The 18358-nt window shown below is 38.8% G+C and overlaps 1 protein-coding gene and 1 long non-coding RNA gene across 2 annotated transcripts in view; both read left to right on the top strand.

Moving 5' to 3' along the window:
* Positions 1–18358, top strand: part of DPP6 (dipeptidyl peptidase like 6) — a 1325443-nt gene that overhangs the window by 116509 nt on the left and 1190576 nt on the right. The window lies entirely within an intron of this gene.
* Positions 971–18358, top strand: part of LOC140532955 (uncharacterized) — an 82797-nt gene continuing 65409 nt past the window's right edge. Inside the window, exon 1 of the long non-coding RNA XR_011976750.1 lies at positions 971–18226. This is a non-coding gene — a long non-coding RNA (uncharacterized lncRNA). The remainder of the gene's footprint in view (positions 18227–18358) is intronic.

Genomic DNA, 18358 nt, shown 5'->3' with positions numbered 1-18358 from the left:
CTAGACCTGAATAGAAAATTTGACTTTCAAACATAAGAATCAAGAGAAGCATGAAAAGGTGAACAGGAAAAAGAAATCATAAAGGACTTCCTAAAGCTAAACTGTTTACATTCCTACATGGAAAGATAATATGTGTAACTATTAAGACTTTTCTCAGTATTTGGATAGGTGGAGGGATTATACACACACACACCCACCCACACACACACACACACACACACACACACACACACACACTCACATATATTGACAGAGAGCACAGATTGATTTGAATCAGGAAGGATGATATCTATAAAAAAATAAAATTAAGGGGTGAGAGAGGAATATATTGGGAGGAGAAAGGGAGAAATTGAATGGGGCAAATTATCACTCATATAAGAGATAAGAAAAATTTTTTTTCAATGGAGGAGAAAAGGGAGGAGGTGGGAGGGGAAAAGTGAAGCTTACTTTCTTCACATATGACTTAAGGAGGGAATAACATGCTCACTAAAATGAAAATCTATCTTACACTACAGGAAAGTAGGGGAGAAGGGGACAAGTGGGGTGAGGGGGATAATAGAAGGGAGGACAATTGGAAGAAGGGATTAACTAGAAGTAAACATTTTTGGGAAGGGACAAGGTCAAATGAGAGAATAGAATAAAGGGGGGACAAAGTAGGATGGAGGGAAATATAGATAGTCTTATACAACATGACTATTATGGAAGTCTTTTGCAAAATGGCACATATATAGCCTGTATTGAATTATTTGCCTTCTCAGTGGGGATGGGTGGGGAGGGAGGAAGGACAGAAGTTGACATTCATAGTATTAGAAATGAATGTTGAGAATTGTTATTGCATATAACTGGGAAATAAGAAATATAGGTAATGGGGTATAGAAATCTATCTTGCCCTACAAGAAAAGAGAGAAGATGGGGATAAGGGAAGGGTGGGGTTTGATAGAAGAGAGGACACATTGAGGGAAGGTGTAATCAGAATGCAAGGTATTATGGGGTGGGGAGAGGGGAGAAATGGGGAGAAAAATTGAAACTCCAAATTTTGTGGAAATGAATGTTGCAATCTAAAAATAAATTTAAAAAATGGGATTTCTCTTTCTATCCTTTGCTTTGTTAGTAATATATAGAAATGCAGATGATTTATGTGGGTTTATTTTGTATCCTCCTGTTTTGCTAAAGTTGTTTATCATTTCAAATAGTTTTTGCCTTTCTTTTCTTGTCTCTATCCAAGTCACAGGTTCTTTTTCTTTCTTTCTTTAACATTCTCCTTTGTGATGTCCGAGTTTTCTTTGCATAAAACTAATCTCAATCTGCATTCCTTGTTATTTCTCCCTCTCCCTTTGCCCTTTTCTCTCCTTTTTCCTGTTGAATAAAATATATGTCTGCACCCAAATATATGAAATCTTTCCTTTGACCAGTTAGTGTGAAAGGGACGTTCACATATTACCTGATCTCCCCATCCCTTAATCCTTGTCTATAATAGTCTTCTCCTTGTGCATCAAAATTATTTGAAATAATTATGCCTTTTATTCTCTCTTTCCTACTCTAGTTTATTCCATTTCTTTTTTCTTTCCTTGTTTCTTTTAAGATCATTAAAATATAATAAAACAACTCATATATTCTCTTATTAAGCCCTCTGTGATTCCTGAAAATAATATGGTTCTGAGGGAACACATGTATTAATACCCCATATCAGAGTGCAAACAGTGAATCCTTGTTTATTTTATTATGAATGCTTGGTTATATTGATCATTTAGTGTTTTGGTTGACTGGTGTTTGTATTTTTAAGTTTTTTTTTTTTTTTTGGCTCTACTCTGTTCCTCATGATTCTTGAAGATCTTCCATTTCATTAAAGGTCCATTTCCCTCTGTAGCATTATACACATTTTTATGAGTGAGTTATTCTTGATTGTAAACCTATATTTTTGCCTTGTGGCAAATCTCATTCCCAGCTGTCAACTTTATGGTGATGGCTTTTAAATCTTGTGTGTTTCTAATTATGGTTCCTTCATACTTGAATTCTTTCTTTTGGTCTTCTTAAACTATTTTTATTTGACTTATAAGTTCCAAATTTTGACTCTAATATTCCCTGGAGTTTTCATTTTGGCATTTCTTTCAGGAGGAGGCAGTAGATTTTTAAATTTTTCACTTGGCTCTCTGGTTCTAAGAGATCTGATCAGTTTTCTTTGGTGATTTCTTGAAATATATTTACATACTTTTTTGGATATTGCTTTCAAATAGTTCAATGATTCTTAAATTATTCTCTTTTATATGGTTTTTCAACCATTTTCTGTAGGTGTTTTACTTTACTTTTGATTTTATATTAAGATTTTGTTATCTCATAGAGTTATTAACTTCTGCATGGTTGATTCTGATTTTCAAGAAGTATGTTATTTGGATAAAGTTTTATACATGTCATTCTAATCACTTAATTCTCCTTCCATTTCTCTTTTCCAATTTTCACCCCCCCATCTCTCATTTCTATTTGTAATTATTTGTAGTGTTCTATAAATCCCTCATTTCATTACTATTGAACTTGTGCTAATGCTGTGTTTTTCTTTGAAAGTTCGCTTTTATGGGAGGAGCCAAGATAGTAGAGTAACAGCATGAACTTCCTAGCACTCTCTCCAAAAACCCAGCCAAATACCTGTAAAAAATAACTCTAAACAAATTGTGGAGCTGCAGAACCCACAGAATGATGGAGCGAAACAAATCTTCAGCCCAAGAAAGCCTGGAAGGTCACAGGGAAGTTTCTATCACACCATGCTTGAAGCAGAGCGCAGTCCAGAGTGGGCCACATTGGCACAGATGGTACCTGAGCTAAGCACGCTTTGGGGGTACTGAATCTTGGGCACCTGTGGCAGTTTCCAGACTTCACAATTCCAAAACACCAAGGACAATTTGAAAGGTCAGTGGAAAAAAACTTGTGGGACCTGTGTGAGAGAGTAGGGTGGTTGGTCATCGATCCCCAGCTTTGGGGTGGTGGAGGGGGCAGAAACAGCCCTTGGCAGAGGAGCCTGTGGCAGCAGCAGTAGCAGCATGGGCAGTTACATCGACTGTTTCTGGAGCTCTAAACCCACAGCTTGTGGGGAGGGGGAGGATTGAGCAGCTGACAGTACACCCCTCCCCAACCCCACTGGAAGCAGAGAACTACCTTGACAGAGAGCTAAAAAGTCAAATAAATGGCTGGGGAAATGAAGAAAAACTGGAAAAAGAATCAGACTATAGAATCTTACTTTGGTGACAAGGAAGACCAAAGTATACAAACAGAAGACAACAAAGTCAAAGCTCCTCCATCCAAAGCCTCCAAGAAAAATATGAATTGGTCTCAGGCCATGGAAGAGCTCAAAAAGATTTTGAAAATCAAGTAAGAGGAGTAGAGCAAAAATTGGAAAGAGAAATGAGTGAAGTAAGAAAATCATAAAAAATGAGTCAATTGCTTTTTAAAGGAGACCCCAAAATGCTTCAAAAAGTCTGTTTGTACATGTTTTAGAATCATTCACATTCTCTTTTTGGGGTCTGTGTTTTGAACATCCCTGCCATCATAATTACTATTTGCAGTATAATTCTCTTCTCCTCCTCTTCCCTTTTCCTCCTCCTCCTCCTCCTCCTCTTCTTCTTCCTTCTTCTTTCTTCTTCCTTCTCATCCTTCTCCTCCTTCCTTCTTCTTCCTTCTTCTCTTGCTCATTCTTACAGCTTTACTTTCTGACTTCTTTATTTTTTGGTACAGCTAGGCATTTTGGACTCCTGGAAGGAAGATTTGTGCTGCACTTGGCATTATTTTGCATTCTATTGTGTCTTACTGCCACTTTTTCTGAGTATTGAACATTATATTATTCTGGAATCTCAAGAACATCTCAGGCTAGGGACTACAATATTTCATTGTACCTAAAGTGGTCTGATATAGGATACTGTATGAGCACTTCTGTTCTTCCCCATCCCTGTTCATTATGAACTCTTCAAGTCCCTAATGAGGGATCTCAATCTTTGCAATATAACTATAGGCTTGCCCTGGTTAGAACTCTTATGATTAGTTGTTGCCCTTCATTCTCAGAGAACCAAAATGGCATCGCTATGTTGGGGTCAATGTATAGTGTGTGTATAGTGACTGGGATCAGACCAATTTGAGCTTGAAAGGCTGTACTAAAGATTGCACATAAATAACCTATATGGATATTTGGAATGGAGATATCTCTAAATTTGTGTATCTCACAATGCTTTTGAGCTACTGCAATTCTGCTTTGCTTGTAGAACACAGTATCTTCTTGGATGCAGATGTACCATGTTGGATAGTCCTGTGGCAGTGTCTCCCATGTTCACAATTGATACCAAAGTTGTTCAAAAAAGACATCAAGCATATCCTTGTACCACTTCTTCTGACCTCCATGTGAGTATTTGTGTGAGTTCTTTGTAAAATTATCTTTTAGGCAAACATGCATTTAGCATTTGAACAATGTGGCCAGCCCATCAGAGTTGCACTCTGCAGTAGAGTTTCAATGCTTGGCAGTTCAGCTAAAGAAAAGACGTCCGTGTCCAGTACCTTATCTTTCCACAGTACCTTATCTTGCCAGATGATGTTCAGCATTTTCCTGAGACAATTCAAATGGAAGCAATTCAGTTTCCTGGCCTGGTACTGGTATACTGTCCAGGTTTCACAAGCATACAACAATGAGGTCAGTGCAACAGCTCTGTAGGCCTTCAGTTTGACAAGCAGCCTAATACCTCTTCTCTTTCTCACTTTCCTTTGGAGCCTCTCAAATCCTGAGCAGTGCAAATATCAACTTCATTTTCAATGTGTACATCCTTGGAAAGTATACCACCAGGCTTATTCACAGCATTCAAATTTTTTTCATTTGCTCTAATCAATGATTTCATGTATGGATAGTGCAGTGCTAGCTGGTAGAGAATTTCTGTTTTCTTGGTGTTAATTGTCAGGCCAAAATTAACACAGGTGGCAGAGAATCAATCCATACTTGGTTGTATGTTAGCCTTAGAGGTCACATTGAGTTCACTACCATCTGTGAACAAAAAATCATGTACCAGCTCTCTGAATTTCAGTTTAAAACATTTACCATCAGTGTAGTAGTTGACCTTGATGTAATTTTTGTTCTCATAAAGGCATTCAACATCACTGAAAAGATCATACTAAACAGCATGGGAACAAACCCAAAGCCCTGTTTCACTCGATTGGTGACTAGGAAAGCACAAGAGCATTGTTCATTATCCAGAGCCTATACAAGCATGACATCACAGAACTGGTATACAATGCTTAGTAACTTCTCTAGGCAACCAAATTTTGCCATGATTTTCCCCAGGCCCTCGTGATTAACAATATCAAAGTCTTTGGTCATATTGATGAACATTGTGTATAGACCTCTGTTCTGCTTCTGGCATTTCTCCCAGAGTTGATGGGTAGCAAACACCATATTGACAGTTCATCTGCCATTTCTGAAGGCACCCTAGCTCCCAGGTGGATAACCATCTTCCAAGTGAAGGATCAGCCTATACAAAAGGACCCTGACAAAAACCTTAATGGCATTGACTAAAAGAGAGACCCCACTGCGATTGTCACAGGTGAACCTGTTTCCTTTTCCTTTATTGAGATGGACAGTGAAAGCATCCTTGATCTCCTTGGGGATAACCTCCTTTTGCTATACCACCCAGATGATTTTAGTCAGCCTTTGTATAAGAAGTGGACCTCTGGAATCAGTACTCGGCAGTTTGCCACAGTAGAGGAGCCTAATGGCATTCTAAACCTTTTATTCAGTTGGAAGTTTTGCTAGAGAGGGATCAACTTCAACATGATGTATATAGTTAGTGATTTCAGCATTGATTGATTTTTGTATGTTGAGAATGCTATGGAAGTACCCATCTCTCTGGGATCATGTCTTTATCATTTCTCAGAGTGGCTCTATCAGTACTGAGTAGTTTAGATGCATCATACATCTTTGGCCAATAAATAGCCTTCAAGGCTTTATGGAAGGATTTTTGTTGTAACTATCAGCTTTAAACTGAATTTCATCTGTCTTGTCACAGAATTGTGCATCTTTCTGATCTTCACTTGCACTTTGCTTTTCATGATGTTGAATGCTTCCTTCTTAGAGATAGATGAACTATCCTACTGGTAAACCCTGTGGAGTTCTTGGTTTTCATTTAGTAGCTACTGAATTTCCCCATCATTTTCATCAAAGCAATCCTGATATTTGTGAGTACTCTGGCCCATATGAGTAAAGGCCCTGTATATCAAACCTCTTGAAAGTGACTTACTCTTTTTCTGCTTCACTGTTGCCAACTGTGTGTTTGTTCAGCTTTTTCTCCAAATCAGCAACAAACTGTTCCAGCACGGGGAAACCCTCTAATCTGCTGACATTATGCCACATCTACCTATTCTGCCAGGGAAAGTCTTCACATGCATAACTGAGGTTGACAGCCCTCTAACTCACCAATGGGTTTAAAGCCCATTGGTTACCACCTTCAGCCTGGTTTAGCTGTCTACCTAAATGGTTTTACCAGGGTGTGGCCATTGCACGTGTTACAGTTTCTTGGAGCCACAGGTGAGAGTTGGATGGGAGGTGGACACCAATGGTAGAAAGCAAACCTGAAAAAAAGGTCTCAGCAGCCATCAGGCCAGAGATACTAGTCTTCCCTGGATACCAGTACCCCCCAGAATTCTGACAGACTGCTGCTAGACTCTGCCACTGTTAGCCATCTAGAAAGTCTGGAAGGTTCAGAGTGGTAGAATTTCAGGCTTCCATTTGGTTTAGACTTCCTGCCCTAGTTATTCTGCTGCAGGCTTCAGATTTGGTTGGGGGCTGGATCTGAGATTTCATTTCACTCTAGGAGTCAGAACCATTTAACAATTCTTTTATTCTGTATTTGTCCTTGACTCAGGATGTAGCTTAGGGCAGTGACCACTTCCTCATCCTACACTACCAGCCCAAGGTCCTGGTTTCCTCTACAGTTTACAGTGGACTTGTGATTCTGCACTGAGTAGTAAGCAAATGAGCTTCCAGTTGGCACCTTTGCCTCCCCATGAACAAAGGCAGACCCCTCTGTGTAAGTCTGAAACTTGTGGCTGTAAATCACAGCCACAAACAGACCTTCATTCAATCTTCTGAGCTCCTGTCTAGACCCTCTCCCCAGTTTTGACAGACTTTTCTGTCTATCTCCCTATGCTAGGTTGGAAAACTACTCATTGTGATGGATGGTAGTGGTGGTCAGAACTTGGTTTGGTACATTTTCTACATCCTTATTGAATTATTGTGGGAAAGAGCTGCATGGTACTTCTTGATATTCAATCATCTTGTCTAGTCTGTTGTTTAACAGAAAATGTTTAGGTAAAGAATATTGCCGAACCATAAAGAGCTAAGGGGTTGACTAGAGATAAATAGAAATTTAAATGAGGTCAGAATTAATCATTCTTTGAACTTCATTTCATAGTAAACTCTAAAAAGCAGCAAAGGAGGAGACCAAGTAGACCTGAGGGGTTATTTATTTTATTGCCTCTAGGAAAAAAACCAAGCTAATCATTATAATAGGTTCTGGGGTATTTAATGTACAGAGACAAAGGGGGTACGAAGGAGAGGGCTGTGAAAAATGCTATAGGGCAATTGCATCTTCCATGCTGATGCCCACCACCACTAGTATTGAATTCATAAAGTACAAACAGGGCAAAGCAAAAAAAAAAAAAATCACCACTCAGTTCATTTAGAGTTCTTAACAATATATCATGGATGAGGTCTGGCACAAAATGATAGGAAGATAAAGAATGAATCAGGACTAAAATTGAGTTTTTCCATCAAGTTTTTTTCTTGGATGGATTCTAAAGGAAAATTATTAATATCCACTTTGGCAAAATCATAACTTTTAGTATTCAGTTGAAAGGAACTTTACTGCTACTTTTTTTCTTTCTCATGATAATATAATGATTACCTGAATACTACATTCTGAGAGACAGCTAGGCTAGGAATGAATCTTTAATGGCCAAAATTTGCCCTAATGAAATTCTAAACTTTAAAACAAAATGTTCTGATGATTCATTTTACTTCCTTTACAAATAAAAAAATACTTTTGGGTCATTTTATGCCTTATGAAATGTGATAGATATGTATGTATAATATAGTTTTAACATTCATTTTATATTCCATTTTATGAATAGTCTTTTCTTTTAAAAAATATTTTGAAATTCTCCTCACAGTAGCTGCTTTCCCATTTTTGTTACTTTGGGGCTTTACTTGTCATGGCCAAAGATGATAGTTATCAGGGATTCAAGAATAATGAGAACTTCCTCAGGATTTTCTAACAGCCTTTCAAATTTATATGCCACTTCCTAAAGTGTCTTACTTCACCCCCTATTCTTCAAGTCCCTGAGACTTGAAACCTGGAAGAAGTTTAGTCTCTTCCATCTTCCCAAGACACTCAGCTCCTTTTCCTTGATAACTTTCCAGATTGTACCTCTCTGTGATATTTGCTGTTGCTCAATCAGTTTGAGTTTTTAAGGTGAGCTCTCTGCAAGTTGCTTCACTTGCTAGGCTTGCTAGCTTCTACCATTTAATATCTTGGATATAGGTATATAATTCAACTAAGTAGTTTTTTAAATGTGGCTAACTGAGGAGATAATTGAGTACAGTAACATTCCAGTCACTTTAACTTTTCTATTAAATTACAAGTCTTAGAATAACAACATATTAATCAATTCCAAATTTTGTTTGACTATGAGTGTGATATTGTAGCATATGTCACTCCACAGAGAGCTATGGTTGATTTTTTGTTTGATCAGTTTAGTTAAAACATATTTCTGCTTTGATCAAGTATAGGTTATAGATATAAGTAAAGATGAAGATACGAGTATAGATGTGGACATAGATATCTGTATATCTTAAGTTTAAAACTTCCTCAGGTTGAATAATTACGTCGAAAGGGTTAGAGATTACACAGACTTAGAGTCAGTAAAGACTTTTAGGGGCCATCTATTCAAACACATTTTTTATGGGCAAGGCAACTGGGACCTAGGAAGGTCTGGTGACTTGTACAAAGTGATATAGGTAGGAAACCAAAGAGACATGATTTGAACTTAGGTCCTTTGATTATGATACCAAATCTGTTGCCATTGTAGAATGGATTTCAAGCCAAAACTGCATCTCCTGCATGCTGCTGAGTGACAACAAATTTTACTTTTAGAGACTTCTTAATGTTAGGAACATTTTTCTTATGTAAGTCAAGCTGAAATTTGTCTCTCTATGACTTCAACTCTATTTCCTTCTGGCTTTCTCACACTATCATTCAAGGCCTCACTCAGGTCTCACTTAAGAACACTTCCTTGATAAAAGAAGTCCACTCATTTTCTTTCTTATTTATTTCTTACTTACTATTACTTACTATGCAGTTACTATCCACATTGTTACAAAACCCTTTTCTACATTCTTCTGTCCTCCAGTTGTCTGTACCTTGCCATAATAGATAATGCTATCGTTTTCACATGTAAATCTCTTGTCTGTCCACAGTAGCAGGATCCTTGTTAAGAATCACTATGACTTATGCTTCTTGGTCCCTAATAGCACCTAGGACAGTGATAAGGACAGAGTAGCCATGATTATCATTTTACAGAATATTCTTCACATTAGATATATAGATAGAGACCTGATTCTTTAGGTTGCTAATTGTTCTTTGTTTCAATGGACTTTAAGAATATTTGTTCTTTATAATACTTTTATTGCAGAAGGCCTTCTCTTTACAGATAGGTTTTGAGTTTTTTTTGCTAGATCCTTCCTTGGGCTATTTGTGTACAATTTTGGTCATGAGCTAACTGTTCCAAGTATGTTTTATGATAAGCATATTAATATCCCTCTCTAGGCCCAAAAGCTTTTATTTATTTAGTTAGTTTTACATTCAGCAATCAGTGTTTAGTCATTTCCCTAACATAGCAGGTCCCACAGGGAACCTTAAGAATATATACTGCACAACTGATCCAGTAGTCAATGTGACATGTAGAGGGACTTTATTTTGCCTAAATAATCGTAGAGTCTATTACTCTTAAACATATTTTTGAAGTGAATGTTGATAGGCAATTTGCTGGTCTAAATTGCTTCTTCATATTAAATCTCTTCTGTATTGGTCAACACTTGGAGAATTTTACTTCTTTTATCCTATATTAAGATAACTCAGAAAGAACCTTAGCCTATTAGTTAGGTACCTCAGTCTGTTCCACTACTTCCTAGCCATGGACAAGTCTCTAAACCTATGAATCTCGGCTTTCTCATTTTCCAAATAAGGGGTTGTGTTTGAGATAATATTGAAGGTCTGTTCTAGCTCCCATGATGCCAGTACACACATACTAGAAGATGGGGAAAGAGTATACCTGATTGCCATGATAGAAAAGCAGAAAAAGTTCCTGCTGTCTTTTTAAAAAGTTTGTTTTCTAAATGGTTGGAAGACACTTTGTACTTTGTAGTTTATAAAGTGCCTTTAGTTCAGGCAAAAGTGCTATAGAAGTGTAAAAACAGCGATACTAAGAGAAGAGAATTCATATCCTTAGCTGACATTTCCTAAGCTGCTGATTCCTATCTGAAAGGATTATAGCCAGATAGCAAGGGTAAGGAAATGAAACTATGAAAAACAAAAGGTAGCATAGGGGATTTAGGAATAGGAGATGTTTTCCTTAACAAGATTCTTTCTCTCTATTCCTATTTTGGCAAAATAATGCACAGTGATAGTCAAAATTCACCTATGCCTTCCCACTGAGGTCAGGAAGGTTATTTATGAAACTATTGATAGCTTCTTAGATATATTTGCCAATTACCCAAAGTATATTTCTTAAAACTATCAATATATAGTGAGTTAGTATTTTTATTATATCTGCCATAGCGTGAAGTCATAGTGTATCTTATACAAAATTGTGAATAATCCCCAAATCACTGCTATTTAATTTTATATCCCATTATCCTTTTCTCACAGTGGGATTGATATTTGTTTATATTATTTCAGCATTCACTCAACATAGCAATGGTTGAGACAGTCAAGAAACATTCCAGGTGTCAACAAAATAGGAAAGTGGTATTATAAAATATCAGTAAATAATATCCTATGTAGGTAAAATTCCACATGGGGATAGTGGGTGATTGAGAGGAGGAGTGAAATTTATCTCTTACTTTAACTATTGTAATAGCTTTGCTTTGGTCTTCAGAATTCTACTATTGTTTTTCAAATGCATCTTCCTAACAGGTACCAAAACATTCTTCCTTAAGCCCTGGTAAAATCATGTCACATCCCTTTTTAAAAATCTTCAGTAGTTCCCTATTGCCCCTTAGATAAAACCCAAAGTCATATTTAAAGCCTTCTACAATCTAGTTCACATCTACCTTGCCAAATAGTTGAGACTGTTTCTCTTACATATTCCGTGTTCCAGCCATATGGGCTACATGCTAGTCCTACAACATGTCCTGTAATCTTCTGACTCTTTGGCTTTCCATAGGCTACTACTGCTTGTCTGTAATATACTCTTTCTCCTTCCCTCCAAAATTCTCTACCCATTGAATAGTCAGTCATTGTTCAACTCAGATGCCAACTCCTATGAAAACCCTTCTTTGGGAACTCCACGATCTCTTCTCAATTGACTTTCCATTTACTAATTTTTTTTAAAAAATTTAAATATATTTAAATATTCATATCATTTTTATATCTCACTGACTCACCTCTGCCAGAACCCAACCTTGTAACAAATACGTTTTAAACAAACAAAAAAAACCATACATTAAACATGTCTTTTTTTAGAATCTATGGTCTACCACCTCTCTACTGAGAGATGAGGTTGACTTCACCTTTAGTTTTTGAAGTCATGATGGGTCACTACTTTGACCAGAATCCAGAAATCTTTCAGTATGGTTTTCCTTTGCGTTACTATGGTCATCATGTAAACTGTTCTCCTGCTCTGTGTCATTTCAAAGAAGTGTCTCCATGTTTCTCTACACTTTTTAATGGTACAGTAGTATTCCATCCATATACCTCATTTTATCAGCCATACATACCCAACTGACAAGCACTCACTTTCTTTCTTTGCTGATTTTTACAAAAAATATTTTATATATTACAAGGACTTTATCTTGTCTTCAAAATTCTTAAGGTATGTGCCTTATTCTGGTATTACCAGGTCAAAGTACATATACAATTTGGTATCTTTTTGGTTATGATTTCAAATCTTGTATATACTTTCTTTTTTTTTTTTATGAGATCATAGAATTAGTCCTAGAAAGAACCTCAGATATCATTCCAATCTCATCCTTTTATTTCTCAAATGAGGACACAGAGGTCCAGAGAAGTGAATGGCATGCCCAAGGTCACAAAGATAATCATTGTCAATGCTTTTTAAAAGAGGGAGTGCAGTATATAAATTGCTGAATCTGGAAGCAGAAAGATTCATCTTCTGAAGTTCATATTTGGCCTCAGACACTTACTAGTTGTGAGACCCTGGGAAAGTCACAATGTTTACCCCAATCTCCTCATCTGGAAAATGAGCCAGAGAAGGAAATTGCAAACCACTTCAGTGTCTTTGCCAAAAAAAAAAAAAAAAACAAATGGAGTCATGAAAAGTCAGACACAACTGAAAAACAACCAAATAACAACTTTAAAAAACTTTTCCCTTAGGTAAGTCATTGTAAACTTCTTGAGGGGACTATTCCGTTTTTATCTTTTGTAGCCTCAGAGTTTTGTTGAATTGAATTAACTAAAACAACACTGCATCTGCTAATAGAGAAATACCCTTTATGTGTTGTTTCAAACCTGACACCATCTTTATTTGCTTCATAAAACATACACACACACACATATACATACACACACACATACATATATATATATGGCCATGCCACATTTTTCTGTATTTGTTATATATTGGCAAAATTATGTATAAATGACATTTTTATAAAGCAAAATCATATTAAATTATATTAGAAGAGTTCCATGTTTGTTTGTTTTGAAATGTGACTATATATAGTCCAATTTCTCATACCTCCTTTATCTGATTTCTATTTTGAGGGTTTTGAATAATGGGTTTCCTAAAAGTGGAGGACACCTGTATTTGGTTGTGGCTGATCACTTATACTTGTAATAGCAAGCCACAAGAGAGCAAAGCTGGACAAAATGGCATGAAGTATTGGTTCTCATATTGTAAATATTGCCTGATGTCAAATGTGAAACCCGAGATCTTGCCAGGAGTCTCAACTTAAATCAAAGCTACTTTAATCAAGCAATTGCTAATGCCAACAATACATAAATTAGAGATTAAGCCGAAGTGAGTAGACAAAACCAACAGCTGCATTATGACAGATTTGGAGAAAGGCCTGCCAGAGCTAAATTGATAGTTTGTGAATGAAGTCAGTCACTCAGCAGGCAATTGGGAATCAGATATTGGGAAGTGTCCTGAATATTTGTTGCTCACAGCTAACCTAACCATCTTAAGGCAAAATAGTTTGGTAAACTATTCATCTGACAAATATGAGAGAAAAGCCAAAGGACAGAAATTTGAGAAAAGAGAAAAGAACAGCCAAAGGCAGTCAGGAGAATCTAAAATTACTGTTGAATCTCTGTTTTCTGATAAAGACGGAAGAACAAGGGAAAAGCTGACATTGATGTATCACTCATGATTTACAGAGCATTTGACATATGTGAACTCATTTGATGTCTCTAACTGTGAGAGTGAGGGACTATTTATTTTTCTCCAAATCTTAGAGATGAGGAAGTTGAGGGTGAGAGAGGCTAAGTGACTTGCTCTGTGTCACACAACAAGTGTGGGAAGGAGGTTAGATTCTCACCGAGGTTAGATTCTCACCCATGTCTCTGCTGACTGCATGTATTGTTCCTTCCAAAACACTATATTTCCCCTTAAAATCAAGGTTCACAAGAGATATGTCTGTGGAGACAAATCTCTATTTAGCTTCAACAGTCTTGATTGGTAGAAAAAAACACTAAATCTGGAGTCAGAGGATCCAAGTTTGTCTCTTTCTCTGTGACATTTATTTGTTATGTAAGATTGGGTAAGTCATTTAGCCTTTCACAGTGTCATAATTTCATCAGAAAAATGGATTATTATCTGTCCTACCTATCTCACAGCTGTCAGAAAAGCTTTCTATATGCTCAGAAATGAGAAAAATGGCTTCACAACAGACTCAAATCTAGGACTTACCCAAACGAGAGTAGAAAACTATTCATTGTACAATATAGATCAGGTATAGGACAGCTATTTTCCTCTATACTCACATGTGCACAAGTCTCATAACAATGTGTTGACAAAGCGTTGAAGCTGTATATAGTGTCTTATAAGTACTAGTATATTCCCCTAGAAGCTGAATACTTAAAACAATAAAATATGAGGCACTTGGTGAGATTGGTAGAAAGTCATTTCATCTTCACTTCATTTCTGCACTGCCCATGCAGTTCCCTCAAGTCCCATGTCCCCTGACGAGCCACCAGGGCATGACTTAATCTCTTTCTGTTAGTGGTGATCTTTTCTTAGAAGATCAAAGTTGTGGGAAACTTCTAATGTTCATCAGTTGAACTCACAAGCTTGAATCATCCATCTCAAGTTCATTGTCCATTCATTCCGACAGAAACACAAAGCAAGAAGAAGCAGCTAATGTCCTGAGACGTATGCTCAGATTTGTTTAGATAGCACATGAACTTGTGACCCTTTGTGAGTTGCTGCCATAGTTCACAAGAGAAGGGTCCTCTTGCTTCTGCTTTTTTGGACATACTAGCGAGAGTGTCCCAGAGATGGAGTTCCATAAAAAGGAAAAGTGCTGGAGATGAGACTGATGTCTTTTAGGGCCATTTAAAAATCCTGCTGTCAAAAAATATTATAAGATTGCTATACTATCTGGAAGTTCTTCAGTCCTGAGCATGTGACTCTGGGTGTGGCTAGAGGAGCTTAGCTCTTCTCCATGGGGTGTGCTCTAGCCAAAATAGATGCATATGGGGTTGATTACTCCCATTATATAGAGGAAACATGATTTCTCTACATGTTAAAGAAACTTTCCCAGAAAGTTAAAGCTCAAGTTTTGATTTACAAAATAACACATGCATTACCAACAGAGTACGTTTCTTTCACTTTGCTCATAGGTAGGCATTTCTCTTACATTTTGCCTTCTACTTAGTCTTTTCCTGTTCTTCCCTTGCTGTTTTTTTTTTCCTGCCCTTCCCAGCATTCTGCTGTGACAAATACTAAAATATATTAAGGACAAAGAACATGTAGTATGCATTTAGATATTCTGAATTAATTAACTGAAACTATTAGTCCTTGTCGGACATTCTTCTTCCACCACCTCATAAACCTGACTGTGTCCCTAGGATCTGCCCCTCTACTACAAGATCCTAGGCAAGTTCAAGGACAGAGAGTTTAATCCAAATGAATCTTTTAGAAAAATGGTAGTTCCATATAAATCCCTGATGGGAGAAGAGATTGAAACTAAAAGCTAAATCCAGTTTTTGGATTATATATGTGGATTTAATATATCTTTGCTATCCTGCCCAGACCCCCTCTTCCAGAGACAATTAAAAGGCAGACCTAGAAACCTGGAAGGTTATGTGGTGCCACTACTTACTTTCTAACAGTTCTCTCCCAACCCCATCCACAAGTGCCAGGAAAGAAGAGTGAAAGGTAAGTTACAGGGAAGCTAGGGCCATGCCAGTGGACATCGTTCTAGTATTGAAACTTTTATATGGACTTATCCTCTAAAGAGGCTAGGGGAGGAATGTAATTCCACCCCTCCCAGAAAGGAAGGAAAAAATCATTTTAAAATGAAGTTAAAAATAGTATTTAGGTTGATGATATTTCTGTCTACATTAAGCTACTTCTCTAAAGAGCTCCTTGAGCAGAAAGACTGTTTGCATATTTAACAAAGAAATAAATCTGATATGAGATGCTGAGGTAAGTGGAGATAATATGCCTCTATAACCTAAGGATGGGTCAGTTCCTTTCCATCCCATTGCCTGAATAGCCTGCCCCCTGAAGTTATTTCAGAAATGTGAACGTTGTGTAAATGAAAAAGAAAAGGAAGGAGTGTAAAGGGATTTCCTGAGTTTAGACCTCCCTCAGTTTCCCCATTCCTTAGCTCTAAGGGTTCACCTGCATCTTTTCTGAAGAGAGGAAAAGGGAATAGAATTATTTGCAAAGAGCTAACTTGTGTGCTTCACTGCTCCCCATTCAAACCCTCTATCTTCTCTCCACTTCCTTTCCTTTGTTCCTTTCTCTGGTATTGAGCTAAACCCCAGCAGTGTAACAAAATGACCCTGGTGCCTAGACTGGACTAGCTGTTGGACTCAGGATCAGTCCCTTAGAAATTCTGGGCCTTATTCCCTCATTCCCCATGCTGCAGAAATCCAGTCCGATACTGTGCTCAGTTATACAGCTGTTCTAAGAGAAGTTTTTCTACTTCTGGATGCAACTGAAATGAGCCTTTATTAATTTTTTTTTTCTCCACAAGCTTTTTGTGACTCTAGAAGCAGAATGTACACACACACACACACACACACACACACACACACACACACACACCCATACATAGAATTCTTTCACTGCTATCAGCTACTACCGAAAATGGTGATTTAATGAAACCTCTCCCCAGCCTGTCTCTTCAGCTGCCAGGGGCACCTGTAGAAGAAAGCTGCAAGAGGAGAATTTCTCTGTTCCTGACTTCTTGGCTGCCCATGCCAGGACTGCAAATGAACGTGCGTGTGTGTGTGAGAGAGAGAGACAGACACACACACGCACACACACACACACACACACACACACACAGACAGAGAGACAGAGACATAGAGAGACAGAGACAGAGAGATTGAGATTCATTTTTTGCAAGATTGATCAGGAAGGAGAAGAGTGGAAGGGGGTGACAGGAAGGGACTAGGGGCTCTACAGCTGCAGCAGCCCAGGTTTGAGGCCGAAATCAGGAATATCTCAAGCAAGGGATTGGAGTGGGCGGGGTCGCTGCCTGTTGGGGCACACCTCAAAGCCTGCAGTCTTTGGCGGGGTGGTATGAAGCGGATCCGAGCCAGCAGGGCGACCTGGAGAGACCACCGCATCGGGAGGGAAGGGTGCGAAGCAGGCCAGGCCAGAGACTTGGATGCAGCCCACATAGTGCGTGCCCTAGGGCGCTGGAGAGGCGTGTGTGTGTGTGTGTGTGTGTGTGTGTGTGTGTGTGTGTGTGTGTGTGTGTGTGTGTGTGTGTGTGTGTGTGTGTGTGTGTGTAAGAGGGACTGTCCGGGAGCGTACAGTGTCCAAGGTCCGGGGACTGGGAAGGTGCGGCTGTGATGTGCAGCAGCTGATTCAGATTCAGACTAAATGAATGCAACCATGGAAACGTAACGTGTGTCCCATAGTAACCTGAAACAACATTATTTATACGCTGGCGTCTCCGCCCTCTCCTTTCCTCTCCTCCCCTTTCCCCTTGGTCTCCTCTCCCTTCCCCGTCTTCTCCTTCAACCGGGTTTGCATCAGCCATGGCGGGTATGCGTCTGGACGCTTCTTTCCCACCTCCATTCTGCTTTCCTTTTGGCTAAGGAGGAAGGGGAGGGAGGGGATTCCAAATTTCCAAATGATGAATAGTTAACACCAGGGGAGAGAAGCAGCAGCTTCACCCATGGATATATGATCAGTTCATGTTTGCTTTAAAAAAAAAATATGCTGATACACACGACACATAAAACAGGGGGGTGGGTGGCAGTGGGGTCACCTCCTTCTAAACAGAGTTTGGGGTTCCCTTAACCTTCCGTGTAGCCCCCAAACTCCCTCTTCCAGCCCCACGTCGTCCTCGGCCTCTTCTCACCCCCACCCTCTCAGTGTTGTATGCGCCTGGCCTGGTCCCCACCCTTTGGGACCAGAGTGGGTACGGCGCCGGCTCCGCTACACACCGCCACCAGCAAAAGAGACAAGTCACTGGCAGAGAGAACCAAGCACTCGCTCAGTGGGAGCAGATCTGGCGTGTATGCCTGTGCATGTGTGTGTCTCCCGTGTTTGTGTAGTGCCTGTGTCTCACATTGTGAGTCTGTTTACCAGCTAGCTCACCGGACACGGAGGCTAGAGAGCTGGCTGTCTCTTCTCAGCTCACAGACTTCGTCTCCTTTCTCCTCATCTCTCCTCTTGGTCTTTTGTGTAAGAGCAACAAATTTTCCTTTCTTTTCTTATTAGTGACCGAAAAAGAGTTGATTGCTATTGTTATCCGCCAGCGAAAAGAGCGAGGAAAGAGGTGGGTGGTGGTGGTGGTGGTGTGGTGGTGGTGGTGGTGGTTGGAAACTCACGGAGGGAAGAGGAATTGACAGATACATTTTCAAAAATTCTCCACCTCAACCACTGGCAAGTCCAACCTCTACTTTGATAG

The sequence above is a fragment of the Notamacropus eugenii genome, chromosome 3 (assembly GCF_028372415.1).
Source record: "Notamacropus eugenii isolate mMacEug1 chromosome 3, mMacEug1.pri_v2, whole genome shotgun sequence".
Classification (NCBI taxonomy): Eukaryota; Metazoa; Chordata; class Mammalia; order Diprotodontia; family Macropodidae; genus Notamacropus; species Notamacropus eugenii.
The sequence above is the reverse complement of the archived record's forward strand: the minus strand, read 5'-3'. Positions and strand labels throughout refer to the sequence as shown.